This window comes from Sorex fumeus, unplaced genomic scaffold (genome assembly GCF_029834395.1).
Source record: "Sorex fumeus unplaced genomic scaffold, SorFum_2.1 ptg000051l, whole genome shotgun sequence".
Classification (NCBI taxonomy): domain Eukaryota; kingdom Metazoa; phylum Chordata; class Mammalia; order Eulipotyphla; family Soricidae; genus Sorex; species Sorex fumeus.
In genome coordinates, this window is record NW_026606108.1 from 5,956,556 (window position 1) to 5,977,101 (window position 20,546).

Genomic DNA, 20,546 nt, shown 5'->3' on the forward strand with positions numbered 1-20,546 from the left:
GGATCAAGGATGACCTCTAGAACCCCACAATCGTGAGACAGCATGGACTCCTGAGAGACAGACACGTTATTAAAATCTTTATGAGAAAGGAAACAATCATCAAAACCAGACCTTTCATTCCCAGATAAATTACACTTCTTAAAGATCAATGGTCTCACTTCGCAAGGAACATATAGAAATACACAGAAGAGAACAAGGCAAGGCATAGAAATGAAAATGAGATTCTGCCCTCCACCCCCACTGACTGACTCTCAGCATAAATACCCTTCATCTGTAAGATGCAATATATCCCAAGTACTTTTTAATCTCAAATTTGAGATTAAAAAGTACTTCTATCCCCAATACTTTTTTTAATAACTGATTTCTGGGTAAACTGTTTTGCTAATAATTCCATCCTCTACTAAGATAAACCTTATTAAAATACCATCTCAATTGTTATGATTTAAATACTAAACATTTTTTTTTAATTAACCTTTTATAAGGTACTTGTCTTGCCCTATCTGGTCCCCTGAGCACAGAGCAAGGATTCATTACCAGGTATGCCCCACCCACCCCCCAATTTTTTTTTTAATTAACTGTTTAAGATGTGAACTTGTAAGTGTTGCTATTGCTCTACCCTTATAAAGGATATATGTCCTAGCCTTTCCTTATAAAGATAACACAATTTGGGGAATACCATCATACACAAAGTCAAAGACTTAACAATCAGTGTGGGAAATAGTTTAGAAAGTTTGGCAGGCGTGCAACAAAATCAGGAATTGGTTTACCTGGTGTGACCCATAACACAAAGAGATCTAAGCACGTAATAAGTATATTCTGATATTTTCACGGAGGCCAAATCCAGCACTGCTGGAGAACTCAGAGCCATTCACAGTCCAGCGATGTGGGCATGACAATTTGGTGCCTGAGAGCAACCAGGGCTACCACAAGCGGTGCTGTGGCAGCCTGGGAGGAGGTGCCAGGCAGTGCCAGGAACGGGTCTCAGGTCTTGCACCCCCAATAGGCTTGTGTTCTTACCACATGAGCAATCACCCAAACCCATGTTCTGATTTTGTACTATGAAATGAAACAGAGACCAATAGATAGTGTAATCTAAAATGCAGAGAACACCCAAGAACAGCCTCTATGGCTCCTGATCAAGCTGCTTTACCGCCATGATCCCAGAGACTCAGAAACAAATCTCGAAACTCAGGGATTTTGGCAGAAATGAATCCGGACCCCGCAGTAGGTTACTGCCGCCAGGCCACCCCAGGGGGGAAATGGGTGCTGTCCCTCCGCCTGCTCCCCCTAGGCAGCTCGGTGGCTACCATCCACCAGAGGCCATTGGACAGTCAGGTTTGGGCCCACAGTGACGAGACACGTTGGGCCTCACAGGATGGAGGTGGAGCCGGCCCTTTCCTCCCCATTCCAACGAGACCCTGAGTTGTCACCCACGAACAGCCTCTCTGGCTCCTGATCAAGCCGTTTAATGATCCCAGAGACTCAGAAACAAATCTCGAAACGCAGCAGCTTTTGGCAGAAATGCGTTCTGTTCCTGCAGCAGATTACCGGAGCTGGGCCACCCCAGGTGGGAATAAGTTTCGTGCCTTGGCCTCTCCCCTCTGGCGGTCTGGTGGCCGCCATCCTCCAGAGGCCACTGGACAATCAGGTTTGGTCCCGCAGTGACGAGACATGCGTGGCCTCACGAGATTAGGGGTGGATCCGGCTCTTTCCTCCCCACCCCAACAAGACCCCGAGTTGCCGCCCACGAATGGCCTCTCTGGCTTCTGATCAAGCTGCTTAATGGCTATGATCCTAGAGACTCAGAAACAAATTTCGGAACCCAGTGGCTTTTGGCAGAAATGTGTCCAGACCCCACAGCAGGTTACTTGTCACCGGGCCACCCTAGGGGGGAAAGGGTGTTGTCCCTCCACCTGCTCCCCCTAGGTGGCTCGGTGGCCGCAATCCTCCAGAGGCCACTGGATAGTCAGGTTTGGGCCCTCAGTGACGAGACAAGTGGGGCTTCACAGGATGGGGGTGGAGCAGGCCCTTTCCTCCCTGTCCCAACAAGACCCTGAGTCGCTGCCCATGAACGGCCTTTCTGGCTCCTTATCAAGCTGCTTAACGGCCACGATCACAGAGACTCAGGAACAAATCTCGGAACCCAGCAGGTTTTGGCAGAAATTCCTCCAGATTTAAATGTTAAAATTTCAGAATTTCAAAACCACACGGCCACTACTGCAGCCATGTGACATCATGTGTTATTCTTAACCAGCAATAGAAAACAAATTGTCTACTGTTGCCTTTTCAGCAGATCTGAGTGTTGGGGTAAAATCCCAAATAATAATGGTGGGTCTGGCGCGAAAATATTGAATATGATCAAAGTAGAGAGAGAGTAATGTGGAAATCATCTGCCCCACAGGTAGGGGGAGGATGTGGGATTGAGGTATACTGGGGTTTTTGGTGGTGGAGAATGGGCACTGGTGAAGGCACAGGTGTTTCATTGTATGACCGAGACTTAAACCAGAAAGCTCTGTAACTGCTCTCACGGTGATTCAATAAATAAAATTATAAAAAAATTTAAAAAGTAAGGTGGAGTTCATGCCCAGTTATCAATCAGCTAATCAGTGGCTGAATAAATAGCAGTACTCTTACATAAAAAAAAAAAAAAATTACAGGGCACGTGGATTTACTCCAAGTTTGGGTTGAAGTGACTCATGTCTAAGAAGACCATCTGCAGTAGTCAACCCAGCACCCCTGATTAATCCTGAGTTCCCCCAGATCCCCCCAAGAAGCAGCCTATCACCCCTAGGGGGAGGCTGTTGTTGCTGACTGTTTCACGACATCAGCACGAATAACTGCACCGTAGCACTGTCCTCCCGTTGTTCATCGATATGCCTGAGCGGACAGCAGTAACTTCTCACAACAAATCGTGAGACTTGTTGTTACTGGTTCTGGCATATCAAATACATCACGGGTAGCTTGCCAGGCTTTGCCGTGCGGGCGAGATACTCTCCGAGCCCTCCGAGTGCTATGGCTTTGTGTGCTGATTTAGGTTTACGTGATCAGAATCACAAATAGCAATCTTCCATTTCTGGTTCCTTCTGAGAAACATCCTTGATGTCAACTCGAAGAGTGCAGCAGGCTTTATTTGTATTGCTTTAGGAAAAGATGTTCTAAGAAAATGTCACGATTTTATTTACTCAGTCAACTGCCGGAAGCTAGAACAAGCAGAGCTGCTAGCAATGTCATTAACACACCCCATACATGTGCCCGGGATTACTCTCTGGGGTACACCCATGGAAAGAAATTACTGGGTCACAGGCAATGCAAATAAACTGTTTTCTAAGCCAATGCAAATAAACTGTTTTCTAAAGTGGCTGTAATAAAATAAACACATTATCACCAGCAGAGTTTACTATCCAACATCATCTCCAAAAGTTCTACATCCATTTATTTAATTTAGTGACTCCAGTGACTTATGAGGATTAGAAGCCTCTGCAGCTGACCTTATATTTCTCAATTTATTAGCATTAAGCACCCTTTCCACATTATTTCTTAAACACTGTCTTGGGGTTTTTTTGTTTTGTTTTGTTTTTGGATGACAGGCCTTTTCATGCTTTCTGCCCATTTTTCAAATGGATTATTTGTCTCTGCCATAGAGATCTGTAGATGTGCTTCGTGCATTCCGACACGGGCCTTTTTGCCATTATCTGCATGCACTGCAAGTAACCCACTCTCCTGCCTCTCGGCTCCCTGAACAATGGCTTTATAATATCAAATTCATCAAGGTTTTCTTTCTTTTTATGAAACCCCCGTCTAATCAGTAATATTTTCTCCTTGCATTAGTTTATGAAGTTTTAGTTTTGCCTTTCACAGCGAAAAGCTCCCACTGATATTTGCATGTGGTAAGGAACATGACTCACTTTTTCCCTCTAGGTCACTAATTTTTCCAGTATTGGTTGCTTTCCCTACAACTTTCTTTCCCCACTACTCTCAAAGTGTCAGCTCTGTCATAAAGCCTGGACTCCCATATGCACTGATTCTTTACCAGGCTCTTTATTTCTTCTGCTTACCCTCATGACATTATTTTTCCTGGAGTATAATTTCAGATTTCTAAGTTCTGAGCAGATAAAGTTCCTCTACTCTGATCACAACGAAGGTGGGTCACATATTTTCGATTCAAAGTTAAAACAAAGACGAAGCTTATAGGATATTTAGAATAAACTTCCAAAGGCCTGGTTACAATGCTCAAATATAGCCTTAATGACTAAATTAAGCCTAGACAGCAGAACACCTGCTATGCAATGAACTAGCTGAGCTTTCAAACACCTTACAAAGTGCAATACTATATATTTTTTTAAAAAGCACAAGTTGGTTCTTTTGTTTTCAATTTGGGTTTTGGATTTCCTGGTTTTGGGCCACACCCAGCAGTGCTCAGGGGTTCCTGCACGCTTTGCATGCTTTGGAGGACTCAGGGGACCATACGGGGTACTGGGAACCATACCCGAGTCAGCTGCGTGCAAGACAAACACCCTACCTGCTGTCCAACTGCTCCAGCCCCACAAATTGGTTTTTTTCTCACTCAACAATATCAAGCCACAATGTTCAACATCCAAACAAAAATTATAGAGACCCAATCATAAATGGCCTGGTAATGGTCTATCTCATGGTGATTCAATTTCAAAAAAACAGAATAAAAAAATGTAATAATTAGTCTGTTAGAAAGTTAAGCAATATAAAGAGACCCAGAAGTGGTAACAAATGGAATAACATTAGTGGAGGGTAGGACCACACTCAGTGGTGCCCAGGGTTTAGGCCTGGCTGTGTTCAGAGGTCACTCCTAGTGGGATTGAACCCAGGCTGGCAGCATGTGAGGCAAGCGTCTAACACCCACACTATCTCTCCAGCCCATACAACTATACTTTTAAATAAACTGTAAGTTACAGAAGGTAAACAAGAATATGAGGAAATAGAAAAAATAAAACTTCCAAAGATCAAAATGACCAGAAATAAGAAACACTAGATGAATTTAAGACAATTATATACTGCAGAATAAGAGATCAGTTAGCAATGTGACACTATCATATAAATATAGCAGAGGAAAAAAACAGACTGGGAAAAAACAAGAGAGATTAAATGCAGAGATGTATCTGAAATTACCTGCCCCCAAAACAAAACAAAAACTTGGGGTATGATATTTGAGAAAAATAGCAGTCAATATTTTCAAATCTGGTTGAAGGGAAAAAATAATCTGAGCACAATTTTCTCAAAGAAAACTTTACTAAACACAACATAATCAACCAAAATTTAGTCATTTTAAAGTCTTAAAATATAAAGTCCAAAGAAATTCATTCAAATGCCTAACAACCCGAATCAGACAATTACACTTGAATAAATGTGGCTCACTACCGGCAGTTTCTATCTTTGTTGTCTATGCACCAACATCCAGTTATGGTGAAAAAGAAACTGAGAAATTCTACATGGAGCTGGAGAAGTTCTATAAAGAAGATCACACCTTCTACAAGATCATTGTCGGTGATTTTAATGCCAAGATAGGACCAAGAAGATCAGTTGATGAACTCCACATCGGGACCCATGGCCTGGAATGGAACGAACAGGGTGACAGACTGTCTGAGTTCATCATGTCAACCAAAACCTTCCATGGTAACTCACAGTTTCAAAAGGCTGAATCTAAACGTTGGACATGGGAGTCTCCCGATGGACGGTTCCACAATGAAATAAACCACATCATATTCAATTGGCGGTTTTGCCTAACCGATGTTGCTGTTGTCCCAAAATTCCAAACGGGATCAGACCACCGTCTTCTTCGTGCAAAATTCTACCTCACAGAACGAGGAGAAAAGAATGCAAGGTTTAAGAAGAGGACTCCCAGAACAACCACCAACTGGGAGCTCTTTGGCTCTGTTGCGGCAACATGGGAAGATGCCGTCATTGACAACATTGATGAGGAATACGATCGAATGATTCAGCACCTCCATGATTGTGCAAGGAATGCCAAGAGAGAGATAACCACAAAAAACCGCCTTTCTTCGAACACTCTTGAACTTATTCGCCAACGTGGCTTGGCACATGCCTCAGGCAACCACAAGCGAACATCCAAACTGGCAAAACAGTGCAGAGAAGCCATCAAAGATGACCTCAAAAAACAGGAGAGCAGCAGTACTGGTAGATGCGGCAGAAGCTAGGAAAAGCATTCGTAATGCCCGCCTGTCCTTCACCAACTACAAAACCAAGATGACTGCCCTCCGACATCATGATGGATCTATCACATCTTCCAGAAGGGCAATGGAGAAGATTATTCATGACTTCTACTAAGATCTCTTTAATAGCCACGTCCACTTGCCCACATATCACATACCACATGATGGATATGTCGTTCCCAATGTTCTCCCTTCCGAAATCCAACATGCCATCTCGTCGGTAAAGAAACAAAGAGCACCTGGCCCAGACAAGATCAGACCTGAACACCTGAAGAACTTACCATCAGTACTCATCAAGCCAGATTCCGAAAAGGATTCAGTACCATCGACCATATCCACATGATTACTAAGCTCACTGAGGTTCCTCGGGAGTTCAAGATGCCGCTCTGTCTAACGTTCATTGATTTAAAGAAGGCCTTTGATTCTGTTGAGACGGAAGCGGTCATGGAAGCCCTAGCCAATCAGGGCGTACAAACTCAATACATCAGGATCCTTCGTGAGCTCTATTGCGGATTCACTACCAAGATCTCACCATTCAACAAAGAAGTAATCATCCATATCAAGAGAGGGGTTCGGCAGGGTGATATCATTTCACCAAAACTCTTCAGTGCCACCCTCGAGAACATCATGCGACGACTGGAATGGGAAAGCATGGGAGTGAAGATAGATGGTCGGCAACTACACCACCTCCGCTTTGATGATGACATCGTTCTAATAACACCAAACATCAGCCAAGCAGCACAAATGCTGAACGACTTTGACCGTGAATGTGGAAAAGTCGGACTACAGCTGAATCTTACGAAGACAATGTTTATGAGAAACATTCTTGTTCCTGACACTCCATTTGCTCTCAACAGAACCACCATCTCCGAATGCAACAGTTATATATACCTAGGTCGAGAAATCAACATGATGAATAACCTGGCACCTGAGTTGCGCAGGAGAAAGAGAGCGGCTTGCAATGCCTTCAAGAGCATTGAAGAAATAACTAAAAGGACAAAGAACCTCCAGCTACGAGCACATCTCTTTGATTCCACTGTTCTTCCTGCATTAACATATGCCTCAGAGACCTGGACTCTACGAAAACGGGATGAGAACGCTATTCGGGTCTCTCAAAGAGGAATCGAAAGAACTATTCTTGGAATATCACAATTCACTCAAATGAGAGATAGAATCTGGAGTTCTGATCTTCATCAATGCTCAAGAATCAGGGACGCTGTCTCATTTGCCAAGACATCAAAAATCAGATGGGCTGGACATGTAATGAGGTTTACAGACAACCGCTGGACTAGAGCCATTACTGATTGGATTCCACGGGACATCAAAAGATCACGTGGATGCCCACCTACAAGATGGTCAGACTTCTTTGTCAAGACCCTAAATGATCGGTTTGAGGCTCTGCATGTTCCTAGAATGAACAGATACCATTGGGCTACGCTAGCACGCAACCGGGATGAATGGAGACGTTACTGGCACCCGCTTGAATAAATGGATGAATAACGGGGATTAAGTGATTAAGTGATTAAAGAAATAATTACAAACCATGTTCTTAGACCCCACACACAGAATTAAATGTCTATCAGGGAAAGATATCTGGAAAAGTAGTCAAATACTTGGAAGTTAAATAGATTAAAAAATTAATGCTAAGATAACCACACAAAGAAAAAATATAATCTTTCCCAAATTGTTTCTGAAACACTTTGATACTAAGATGCAAAGCAATCTCATCTATAGGGACTGGAGCAATAGTGCAGCGGGTAGGGTGTTTGCCTTGCACACGGCCAACCCAGGTTCGATTCCCAGCATCCCATATGGTCCCCTGAGCATCACCAGGAGTAATTACTAAGTGCAAAGCCAGGAGTAACCCCTGTGCATCACCGGCGTGACCCAAAAAGAAAACAAAACAAAAAAAAAAACACCAAAAATCTCATCTGTTTTTAAATCTCATCACATATAAAAATTAACTCAAAGTAGATACCAGGCATTACTAATGAGAAGAAAAAGTAGAGTGTAGACAGACAAACAGCTAAATACTTTGATGAACTCAAATCAGTTATGAGAAGTAAGAGGACAGAAGGAAATACCAGAGAAACATTCAAAGACTTATGGAAGATTAATGTGGCTTATATTTTAAAATATGAGCTAATTGTTATTATGCCCAGATTGCCTATTCAAGTCTGAAGTCTGAAACTGAGGCAAACTCTGCTCCAAGGAGAAAAACTAAAGTCTCTCTCCTCGTTTCCCACAGTGAAGTATGCCGCTAAAAGGGCTATTCTTTAGCCCAAACTTAAGAAAATCGAGACCCACATCCCACACCCCCACCATGTCAGCTCTTCCATCAATTCCACTTTACAGACTCACGATTAAATCTCAGAAGAGATCAACTACCTGAAAAAATTCACAAGTATACCAGTCTCAGAGCTGAAAACCCTGGGGTCCCCTCCGGAGGGGGACGTGGAGTCCGGTATTGCCAAAGCCCCAGCAGCTGCACGTAGATTGCATGGCTGCCGCCGGGCCAACAACCAGCCTCCACAGCCTCACAACTGATCACTGCAGACACTAAACTGCTGAAATCCCCAGGTCCACCATCTGGGGCAGAGAACTCTGGGGTCTTGTCAGAGAGGGATTGGGCACCCCTCCCACCCAACCCTCGAACTTCCAGAAGCCCCAGCAACCACACCCACATCCCACGGCCGCCATGTATGCTCCTGACGGTTAAATATTCTGGAGTTGCTGGAGCGCAGCTGCATTTGAGCCATACAACTCCTCCAAGTTCCACAACCCTGACAGCCCAGTAGGAGCACAGCAAATGAGATGGGAGAGTCACACAGAAGCCTACTAGGCTCAATGAAGAGACATGAACATGGAAGCCTCAACTAGCAACAACAGCTTAGTAAGCCCTCATGTAAAGACTTGATAACCTCATGGTGAGATACAACAAGTTCCACCAATTTTCTTTACTGAAGTGCTTTTTCAGAATTGCATAAGCCACTCAGTTGTAACAAGCAATAGAAATAATTTTGTGCCTGCCAAGGGGGCTTGGGAGATGGTTGGGAAAATGGGAACAATGGAGGAGGAGAGATCACACTTAGTGATGGGATTGGGGGTAGAATACTGAATGCTTGTAACCAATGCTTCATGAACAACTTTGTAAACCATGGTGTTTAAATAAAGGAGGGGGGGGGGTGTAAAAAAATAAATAAATAAAAGACTTAAGAAACTGACATAGAGAGCCAGAGCAATAGCACAGCAGAAAAGGCATTTGCCTTGCATGCATATGAACCGGGTTCAATCCCTGACATCCTACATGGTTCCCCAAGCACTGCCTTAAGTTAACCCTGAGCATAATCAGATGTGACAACCCCCCCCCAAAAAAGAAGAAACTGACCTAGAAATATTATAACTAAATGCTATTTATAAACTCTTAAACGTTTATTATTTAACTTGTCAAGAAAAATATTAGGAATGGGGCTGGAGCGATAGCACAGCGGGTAGGGTGTTTGCCTTGCACACGACCAACCCGGGTTCGATCCCCAGCATCCCATATGGTCCCGAGCACCGCCAGGAGTAATTCCTGAGTGCAGAGCCAGGAGTAACCCCTGAGCATCGCTGGGTGTGACCCAAAAAGAAAAAAAAAATCGGACTTATGTTAAATGGTAAAACTTTACCCAATACAACAAAATGTTTTAAGTACCTTTCTCAAGTTTCCTTCTGACCTAACCTATCGAAACTATCGCCTGTAACTGTCTGCCATAGAGGCAGGGTAAGGACTGGGATGGAAGTGGGGGGGATAATGAGAACATTGGTGGTGGAAAGTTTGCACTGGTGGACGGATGGGTGATCGATCATTGTATCGCTGAATCTCAAACATGAAAGCTTTGTAACTGTATCTCACGGTGGCTCAACAAAAAATCAAACAAACAAACAAACAAACAAAAACTATTGCCTGCTAGCATTTCCCCAGAATAATACTTCAGTAAAAGAAAATTTTATAGGCCAAGAGAGATGGATAATTATTTTAAAAGTTTCATACTAAAATGATTCACTTCTCCAATTTGAAAAGCAGGTGGACTACCTATCTTACTGACTAACTCTTTTGGAACTAGCCAAAAGAGTACTTAAATCAGAACAGTCTATACTTCAGAGCTCCCCAAATAAGAGCCTATGATGTAAGGTAAAGAAAACAAACAAATCATCAAAAAAAAAAAAAAAAAAACCCACATAGAAGAGATTTAAACAAGTCCTCTGGGGCCCGCAAAGCCACTTCCACGTGATATGGCCATGCCCTCCCTGTGGCTCTCCCACCTGAGTCACATCCCAGGTCCTTTAAGAAAATCTCTTAACACCACTGCTATTTCTGCTTTGCTCCCATCTTTCAAATAATAGGATCTGAATTGCTCTCTTCATTTTTCATTTGAAAATCACATTCTTTCCCTTCTTAGCGTAGGTAATTCATTTCCTCAAACCTTTCCTTCCTATTTTTACAGTAAACAGGGACTACTGACTTGAGTGTTTTGTTTTTAAACAAGGCAACCAATAGGAAAGAGAAGTATGAAAGCGTGGGATTATCTCAGTGGCACTGGGCAAATGATGAGGAAACAACCCTACAAAACCATGAGTGGATTTTACAAATTTCCTAACTCATCTCCATTGATTCCCCCAAATAAACACCAAATAACTGCCACTGAAACTGATAAATTTCCACTGTGTTCACTTCCTTTAAAACTCTGAAAAAGAAAATGTGTCTTACTAGAAATGACGTATCCGCAGAAAGTGCACTTAGATGTGATCCTGGAAGAAAATTCTTCTTTGTTCCCTTTTCACAAAATAAAATTCCTTAATAAAAAAAGAAATGACATGCATTAGTAACAGTTCTTAATTCTAAAACAGAATTAAATACACATTTCATGACCTCAAACTCCAACACTTAATACTTCCTAGCACAAAGGTCACAAATACTCCCGAAAGGACAAATTTTCAGGGACTGGAGAGATAGCACAGTGGGTAAGGCACTTGCCTTGCACACAGCCAACCCGGTTTGATCCCCAGTATCACATATGGTCTCCCAAATCTACCAGGAGTGATTCCTGAGTACAGAGCCAGGGAAAGGAGGGAGGAAGGGAAGGAAGAAAGAAAGCCAGAGAAGGGAAGGAGGGAGAGAGGGAGGGGGGGAAGGAAGAAAGGAAGGAAGGAAGGAAGGAAGGAAGGAAGGAAGGAAGGAAGGAATTCTCTAAATAATTTGTTTTATTTGGTAATAAAACAAAATGTGGCTGATTGGGGCCAGAGTAATGGTGCCTTGCACACGGACCACCCTGGTTAGATCCCCAGCATCATATATGGTCCCCCAAGCACAGCCAGGAGTAATTCTTAAGTATAGAGCCAGGATAGGAGTATCCCCTAACCATTGCCAGGTGTGACCTAAACCCCCCCCCCCCAAAATGTCCTTTTAGGGCCACTAGCCTTGCATCCCAGAAACCCCTGTTCAAATCCCTGTCATCACATATGGTTCCCATGAATACCACTGGGTCAGTCCTGTGCAGAGCCAGGAGCAGCCCCTTAACACCACCATCACTGGGTGTGGTCCCAAAATATGAAAACAAAAGAAAGTGTTATGTAAATTGTGAGTAATATTTTGTATACTCTTAAGACCCATAACTGGTTTTCTAGGTCCTAATTTCCTGTAACTGCTATCACATGAAATATCACATATACATACACACATATATACATGTGCACATACATACATATACACATACACATACATAAATTTGGCTTGGAAGGCACACCGGGTGGTGCTGATGGCTAACTTGTGCTCAGTGATCACTCCTGGTGGGCTTAGGGAACTCATAATTGGTTACCTAGGTCCTAATTTCCTGTAACCACTATCACATGAAATATTACATATACATACACATACAAAGATATACATATGCACATACATACATAAATTTGGTTTAGGGGGCACACCCAGTGGCACTGAGAGCTAACTTGGGGTTCTGTGCTCAGTGATCACTCCTGGTGGGCTTGGGGGACTGAGATGGTGCCAGGGATCAAACTTGGGTCGGCTATAAGCAAGACAAATACCTTACCCACTATACTACTATCCGGCCACAACATATGACAGTATTTCTGTTTATCTGGTCTAAGAGCCGTCAGCATTTGTTTTGATTAGATCGTTCACTATTATGTTCTCATGGAGAACACTGTCTATGGATCAGTGACCTGTATCACATAAAATTTCTCCACTACAATGTGCGTACTTGTAGCTTTTATTCTTAACTGACCAATGTTAATGACTCACAGTAATTAAGAACACTATGAACCAGGGAAACAGATTACGTGCTTAAGAATCAGGCCTTGATAACACTTTTGCTTGGGCCCATCCTAAGAATATTTAGACACAAGGAAGGTGGGAGAAGTCAGTCCTCTCTTTAGCCCAAAGGTTCAATATTAATTGTGAGGCTAATGCTTTCAATATAGAGAATTACATAATTCTACCAATCCCCAAATATGCTTTTTCAAACGAAATGGTTTTCTCCATAGAAACACCAGCCCGTTGAATCTGACTCAGCAATATTACTAAAATTCTGCTTCTGTTTGAAAAAATATATATGAACATTTCTGCTAGAGAGAAAAGAACACCACAAACTGCAAAATACTGTTCTTATTTAACAAATTAAGCATTAAAGCTTGAATTTTAGAAGGCACACATCAAGCCGGGCACAGAGCTCAAGCATATGCCTAACGTTCAACCTGGGCAAGGTGCTGAGTCTGTCCCCAGTCAGAGCCCAGCGACTCAGTGCAGTCCCGTGTGTAGCCTGCACACCAGGTACGTCACACACATAAACACAAATAAGCCTGAAGAGGTAGAGGGAGTTTGGGGGCCAAGGTTAAGGGAGTCTGCTTTTTAAAGGACATTTAGGGACAGAGAGAGTAAGTGAGGGCTATGACAGCACTGGGGGGAGGGAAGGTTACACCCAGCAATGCCATGCCATGGGCAGAACCCTGTTTGGTTGCGTACAAGGGAAGTACCCTACCAGCTGAACTGTCTCTAGCGTCAGTATAGGGTTTTTCAAAGCTCATAATTTGCAGTTGACCCCAATTTGGTCCCTAGCACTGGGTATGGCCCTAGAACCCCCAAGTACCCGGAATGGCCCAAGCAATCCCTGGCACTGCAAAACACAAGCAGTACCACATCACTAGGACCCCCCCACACACACACACACACAGAACTGTTAACCTCATTGGCTGAAGAACCACTGGGAACAATCCTGGGCCCTGTGAGCACAGCTTAGGCAGCCCCCCAAAATACAATAAAAATCCAATTTGAGCTTTTGATCTAGTTGTACTAGCATAAAACGAAGTTCTTTAAATATAGTTTTTATTACCAACTTCTAAAGTCCAATAAGTCAAAGTGAAACTATTTTTCATAGGTCCTTAATCTTAAAAAAAAAAAACCTATGTTAAAAAAAATTATATATATATATATTGCTTTCTGGATCACACCCAGCCGATGCTCAGGGGTTACTCCTGGCTCTGCATTCAGGAATCACTCCTGGCAGTGCTTGGGGGACCATATGGGATGCTGGGAGTCGAACCCAGGTCGGCCGCGTGCAAGGCAAACACCCTACCTGCTGTGCTATTGTTCTAGCCCCGTTAAAATATATTTTACCACCAGTTTTGTATGTGTCATGGTAGAAATTAAGGTTCAAAAAGTTGATCCATGGTAAATAAATACTTAAATGCAAACTTAAACACAACATCGGCTGTCCATTTTGATGTTCTTACATCAAAATTCATCTCAGAAGGCCAGATATATAGTACTGGTATTAAGGCCCCTGCCTTGCATGCTTCCTGGCTAGATCCCCGGCACGACTTGATCCCCCAAATTAACACCAGGAATGACCTGTGAGTGCAACTCACCAAAAAATTCATCCCTCAATTCTGTAAATAAACTGCTCCTAATCACTGGTGTTTTGAACATGTCCTTAAATAGTTTTAAAAAGTCAACATGCCATAAAAATATCCAATCTTTATATTTCCTCAAACAGGAAACACATTCTCACCCTCAAACTACTACATCTGCAGGGGTCATGCCTGCAGTATAGGAGTATCCCGGAGTACAGGCAGTCCCTCCAGCATGCAATAACTCCAAGTTAATGTACACTGTTCATGCATTGTTCGTAGCCCAGGCTTTGAGCTACAGCCCAAACTGCTCCACTCTACAGCTGTGTTCAAGCTCTCTCCCTGCTGGGAAGCAACCTCCCCCGTGTCTTTTTCATTTGATTTCGGGTCACATCCAGTGGTGGTCAAGTATGTGGTGAGATGCCTGGACATCAGGTGGTGCTGGGGATGAACCCAGGGCTTCCACGTGCAAAGTTTGCACCCCAGCCCCTGGAGTTACTTTAGTGCCCCTCCCCCCAGCCGGTTTTCTCTTATCTCACAGTAAATTACCATTGTCACTTCCGTGGGGTGGGGGTCAAAATTATTAAAATAGTTTAAGTTTGAGTCTCAGATTCTATGATCCTATGTCCTTTTGTGCTTTTTAAAGAGAACTGTACTTAATTTTTATATCCCCAGTGTCCACAGAACATCTGGCACGTAATTCAATGTAATTTGTACAGAAAGTATTTTGAGTCTGATAAACTCTGGGTACTTTTCCAAGCCACAGGGCTAAACCCCATCACTACCCCGATCTCCTAGAGCTGACAGTCTGGCAAGGGAAGAATCGTGAGAGGTACATAGAGGCTGAGTGGGAAAGGGGCACCCTTAGCAGGAAAGCAGTAGGGAAAAAAAATTGAAGAGAAGAGATTAAGATTCGAGATAAGGTATCCAAGGATTCGGTAGTTAAGGGCAGGGCAAGATCCTGAGGTCCTTGCCCTGCAGTTAAGCGCACAGGGACAGGAAGTCAAGCATGACAGTTGTGAGTGGAAGAGACACACACAGCTGGAGACAGAAGACCATGGAAATCTGTGGGCAGAGTAGCAAAAAGGATGAAGTTCGAGAAGAAAAATATGATTTCTAGAGCAGCTCTGCCCCCATGCAGAAAAACAAAAACAAAAAACCTCAATGTGAGCTTCTAAAATGTCACTTAAAATTTTCCAGTAACCACACTTTAAAAGCACAATGACGTAGGCAACATGAGATTACTTATTTAAGCCAACCAATGACTACAACTGCAGGAAAATCTAAAAAAATAAAAACTTTACAAGATTTCCACAAATCACTAACATCAAAGATGCTCTGCACTCTAAATTGATATTTAATTCAAACGAGCCACAATCAAGGTTGCAATATAGTTAATAGCTACTGCTTGCCAATGAAGCTCTATTCAAACCTCGCATGGTCAGGCAAAGAACCACCACCAGAAAGCAGTAAGCTCAAAGGTTCCTATAGTTCCTATAAACTATAGGAGGGGAGAAAACCCTCCTAGCAACCTGCACAGGGTGTGAAAGCGGAAGCATCCCAGAGTACAGACAGTCCCTCCAGCAGTCCTGGAGCACAGGTTCCAGCTGACCTGCCAGAAGGACACAGGTAAAAACTCAAGGCTCAAACCCACAAGACATTGAACAGTCTGACAAAACAAATTAAAATCTCTCAGAAGTAGTCAACAAAATCCAGCCGCAGTGTGATGAATGTCCAAGTTTATCAAGACTACCAAACAAGAAAATGGAGAAACGCATGGCTCACATTTCTGGGGGGAAATTGAACAAAGGAAACAGAACCCAGACTCAAGATCAAATCACAGGAGAAGGCTGGAGCGATAGCACAGCGGGTAGGGTGTTTGCCTTGCACACAGCCAACCCAGGTTCGATCTCCAGCATCCCATATGGTCCCTCAAGCACCGCCAGGAGTAATTCCTGAGTGCAGAGCCAGAAGCAACCCCTGTGCATTGCCGGGTGTGACCCAAGAAGAAAAAAAAAAGATCAAATCACAGGAGAATTGAAAACACTTCTTAAAGTACCAAAGTATGATGTATATAGAATATATGTGACAGTAAATGCAAATTATCTGGAATACTAGAAGACATGCTGAAATTAAAGATTAAATGAGAAACAAAATACACACATACACACATAATGCTCATGAATGCGAACTACATGGGCTGTGATAATAATTCTCCCCAAAAGAGCTGATCAAAATGCCAGCTCAGGGCCAGAGAGACAGTACAGTGGGTAGGGTGCTTACTTTGCCCGCAGCTGACCTGGGCTCAATACCCAGCACCACACACCATCTTCCGAGTACCACCAATCTGGGTTGGATGCCCAGTATCACATGGCCCCTGAGAATCATGGGGTATGGCCCAGTACCCCAGACACAGCAAGGCTGGAGCAGTAACACACCCTCTGTCCCTGATGCTGAACTGAGAGCCTGGCTGGTCGAGATACCATGGGGGGGCCCCAGAACTCCCAAGCACCACTTAGAAGTCTCCTGCTCCAGCCAAAAGAAAACAGCCACCAGGGGATCAGGGAGCTAGCTCAAAGATTTAGAGTATATATGTTGCATGCAGAAATCTTAGGTTCAGTTCCCAGCACCACCTGGCCACTAGAGCACTGAGTTTGGAGTAATCCCTGAGAACTTCGACATAATGGCCAAGACAGAAACACAGAAACAAACCACTAAGGTTGGGGAGAGGTGCAGGCCCAGGAGTCATGCTCCGCATGCTAGGGCTCAATCCTCACCACCACAGAGTCCCCCAAGCACCACTACAATGTAAGCCCTGAGTTCCACCAGGTAGGTACCAGAAAACCAATTATCACTTCTCACTTTGTTCAATACATCAAAAAGGCATACACTATGGCAAAAGTCAGAAGTTAGATTTATAAAGTTATTAAATGACATGGAAACATTTTTAAGGCAATAGAATTTAACAGAAGTCAAGTATTTAAGGAAAAGTGAAAGGAAAGTGATACAAGGACTATTTTAATGAAGCAAGGTAAAAACAGCACACAAACTTGAGTAGGTGTAGACAAAAAGAGCAAAGCAGGGAGAGTAGGAGGAACAGATGGGCCAAATACAATTACTCAGTACCTTGAAAAAAAGGAAATCTTCATTTTTTTACGACAAAAAGTGTAAAAATAAGAGAAGGCAAAAGCCCAGCTCCAGTGTCAGTGTTCAATGAGATTGAAAATGTACATCCCACATATTTTGACACTGCCACCAAGAAGGCCCCTTCCAATACCTCCTTGAAGGGGTCACACTCCCTGTCTTCTCTTTCCAACATGAAATTACAGGTACCTCTCACTTTAACTGTCCCCAAGTTCTAGCAATGTGCAGAGTTTATCAACAAAAAAGAAATTTTAATTAGCACATTTTTTTTTCTCCTGCTTTTTGGGTCACACCCAGCGATGCTCAGGGGTTACTCCTGGCTTTGTACTCAGGAATCACTCCTGGTGGTGCTCGGGGGACCATATGGGAGGCTGGGAATTGAACCCGGGTCGGCCGCGTACAAGGCAAATGCCCTACCCACTGTGCTATTGCTCCAGCCCCTTAATGAGCACACTTTAAAACACAATACTATGCACTTAACAGAGCAGCTAAATACATGGCACTCTGGTCAAACACTTTGACTTGGGGGGAGAGGTTCTGACAAACAGATGCCCATATTCATTAAGACACTGGCCAGATTCTGTAAAATATTTGCACTCCATTCATGATGTTCTGCAACTTCGTAAAATTTAGAAGTAGAAGCAGGCCTCAGAGGTATTCTTAGCAACCAACCAAATTCTAAAGCTTATAGCAATGAAATAAAATTGAAGGGGAAAATTCGGACTACCTGACCAATTCACATTAAAAGAGTTCTACCTATACTCTTTTTTGGTGGTGGTAGTTGGTTTGGGGCCACACTGAACTAGAAGCCAATTATAAGTCACTCTAACAATTCACTCTGTCATGGGACTGCATATGCCAAAACTTCATCTACCATATCTCACAGCAAAAACAACCGTATCTCATAGCAACAACAAAAAGACTGAGAATGGCTGATGTTGATCAGTAGCAGGAGACATGATTTAAATCTTTTCAAAAGATTTTATCAGTATAAATGCAAATTGAGAGTTATCTGAAAGAGCATTTTAGCAGATTTACCCCATGTACCCTGAATACCACCCCATAAATGCCAGGTGTCCCAGAACATCATTAGGGTCTCATCCAAAAATCTCAATTCAGTGTATGTTTTTACTTCCGTTCATACAACATGAAACATGCTGTAGGGTAAGGCAGAAAAAAGCACAACAGGATCGAAAGAACAGAACTTGGGAGGAATTTCTTTACAGAACACAGAACTGGGTCTGGGCGGGAAAACAAAAATCAAGAAATGAATGAAGAATGATAAAAGGATATTTCTTATCCATGTCTTCTCCTAGAAAGGCATGAATCTGTACCGATTACTCTCAATCAAATCAAAGAAGTCTCTAGCACTGCTTGTTTTGTTTTGTTTTGGGGTCACACAAGCAATGCCCAGAGGCTATTCCTGGCTCTTCACTCAGGAATCACTCATGGCAGGCTCAGAGGACCACATGAAGTGCTGGGGATTGAACACTGTTGTCCTACTGCTCCAGCCACTTACCGCTGCTTTTTAAGTAAGTCATGCTGAATATTAAGGAATCAACTTTTATGAACAAGAATATACAAATTATCTTGTATGAGCCTATGAAGGTAGCCCTAGTTACTTCCAAATTTAAAAAACTTTCAACTGCTTCAATAACTCTTCTTAACTGAAAAACAAAGTCCAAGCCACTGAACACCCAAGGAGCCCTACGATCCGATCCGCCTCCAGCACTTCCCGCTTCATCTTCTCTATACTGAAAAGTTCTCCCATCTCACTAACTCCGTCTGTCGCACACATTTCACTGTCCTATCTTAACTCACGCTGTCTTCCCCCAGCCACAACATCAAACTTCAAAAAGCAGCCCTAATCCCCTCTGCAGTCCTAGTCACCTGAACTCCTTCACGGCACTCCATAGTCTGGCTAAGATTCTCCATCAGGTGTTAATTAATAAGGCACAGTAATTATGGCATCTTACTCCCAGTAAGCCAGTGAGTTCTAAAGGCAACAGACGAATCTTACGTGCATTTTGTTTTAGAATCAACAACATAGAGAAGGAACTGAGTTCAAAAGTGAAGGCCAGGGACAGAGCCAAGGATAGTGCCTTCAGGTATCTCACCAGTAGAATGAAAAAAAAAAAAAGGGTGTGTGTGTGGGGGGAAGAGTAGTAATAGGAACAAGGTTAAAAACCTGTGTGCTTCTAAGTTATTGTTAAAGACCTGTAGAAACTATGGGGATGGGGGTGGGGGAATCTCATAAAATAAGTTTCTAAAAGCAAAGTTCTGGGCTTACATTCTGACTCTTTAAATACCATTTGGAAAGCCAAACCAAAAATTCCAAAGACACACACATTTTAACTTAAATTAATGAAATATTTTTGCTATGCTTAAAGTCAATATGGCTTTTTGTGTGCTTTGGTTTTGGGGCCACATCCCGCTGAGCTCAGGGCTAACTCCTGGTTCTGTGTTCAGAGGACCATATGTGATGCCAGGGATTTAAGGGGAGCGGGGGACAGACATCAGTCATAGGCAAGGCAAGCAGCTTAATCCAAAACTATCATCTCTCAAGCCTAAAAGTCAATTATGACTTTTAAATATGATGAATACTTCTACAAAAAGAAATGTATAATGAAAACAAAACCAATTCTATTCCAAAAAAAACAAAATGCAGTCAAAATGACGCTTGGTCATTCTAGAAAAAGAAATGCTTCTAGTTGGAGCCAGAGAGAAAGGAGAGCAGGTAGGGAGTATGTCTTGCACATGGCTGACGCAAGTTTGATTCCTAGCACAACACAGGGTCCCACATAGGGTCCCCTGAGTACCACAAAAAGTGATTCCTGAGTACAGAGCAGGAGAAAGCCCTGAGCATTGACATATGTGGCCCAAATACACAAAAGGGGGAAAAAAATCCTTATAAGTAATAAATATTATAAGCAACCAAAGTCTAGATACCATTCCAAGTTAACATTAAATTTCTCATAAAAGGACCTATCAACTTTATAATAAATAGTTCCAGAGTCATCACGTTCAACGCAATAAGAACAGTGGAGGAATAACAAACACCAAACCTACCATTCAATAGTCAAGTAACAATCATGATGATCATAAAACTGAGAAAATCAAGAGAAGAAAAAGCCCTCTCTGGGTCTCTCGTTTCCCAGGGCTGCTTGCCCACTGATGTCTTTTCCAAACTTAAAAGCTTTGCTGCCGTGCCAGATCCCACCACCCCCCTCTTCCTGCTCAGCGTGGTGGGAGCATACCTAACTTTAAAAATGTCCCCCCTAAACCATAATAAAA

General features: G+C 42.9%; 1 protein-coding gene across 9 annotated transcripts in view; it reads right to left on the reverse strand.

The window, feature by feature from the left end:
- Positions 1–20,546, reverse strand: part of MEF2A (myocyte enhancer factor 2A) — a 96,200-nt gene that overhangs the window by 62,473 nt on the left and 13,181 nt on the right. For 6 of the 9 annotated variants that reach the window (XM_056124305.1, XM_056124304.1, XM_056124303.1 and 3 more), the window contains exon 2: positions 10,954–11,039. The exons of the other annotated variants lie outside the window; for them this stretch is intronic. The gene's annotated coding sequence lies outside the window, so the exon portion shown is untranslated. The remainder of the gene's footprint in view (positions 1–10,953; positions 11,040–20,546) is intronic. 9 annotated transcript variants of the gene reach the window in all.